The following is a 791-nucleotide window of genomic DNA, read 5'->3' as shown; positions in this document are numbered from 1 at the left end:
TCGTCGGTCACACGCTGGCGCAACATCCCCGGGATCCCCTCTCTCCCCACGACCCTCTCACTCTCACCTTGGCCCCGGCGCGGACCGTCAGCCACCACCGAAGCGCTTCCCTCGGCCTGGCTGCTCGGACGTGCCAGCCAGCCGCTAATACTTCCACACAAGTTATTCTCACGCCACGACGGCCGCCCTCGCCGCCCCGCGATAACGCTGTCACTTATGCCAGCCGGAAGTGATGCACGACCATGTTGCTGCCTCGCGCGTGCTGCGCTCCGTCTTCCCGTCACACCGCTCCAATCTTTGCCTCCCTTTTGGAGCCATTTGCGTCTTCATTCATTTTCGGGAAGAAAATTCCGCTTTCACGTGCATGGATGCCCTGCTTCCATTTTTATGGGAGAGTATAGTTCAGCTACTACGTGCTTAACTTATGCCACATTCTGTGACATGACTTTCCTTTCTTTCTTTCTTAAAACTCCATCCCTGTGAGTACAAAGCGCCCGATGCTACTCCTGACTCTAGGCCAGTTTCCTTGTAGACTACCCATTCTTGACTAATCACGATGACCCACATTTCTGTCTTCACTATCCTCAGGACAAACGGCACCAGCCCTCATTCTCGCGAGGACACTGCATCCCAGCCTCAACTCGGCTTCTCAAACCTCGCACATTCACCCGTCACTGTGTGTTGGGTACGAACCTGTAAAACTCTACGGATTTGGGATCCCGTTTTCACTTATTTTTCGATTCAACAGTTTCACGGGACATTGTTTCGCGTATCATGCACTGGCTTTGCAT

The sequence above is a fragment of the Penaeus monodon genome, chromosome 29 (assembly GCF_015228065.2).
Source record: "Penaeus monodon isolate SGIC_2016 chromosome 29, NSTDA_Pmon_1, whole genome shotgun sequence".
Taxonomy (NCBI): Eukaryota; Metazoa; Arthropoda; class Malacostraca; order Decapoda; family Penaeidae; genus Penaeus; species Penaeus monodon.
Note: the sequence above shows the minus strand (reverse complement) of the source record.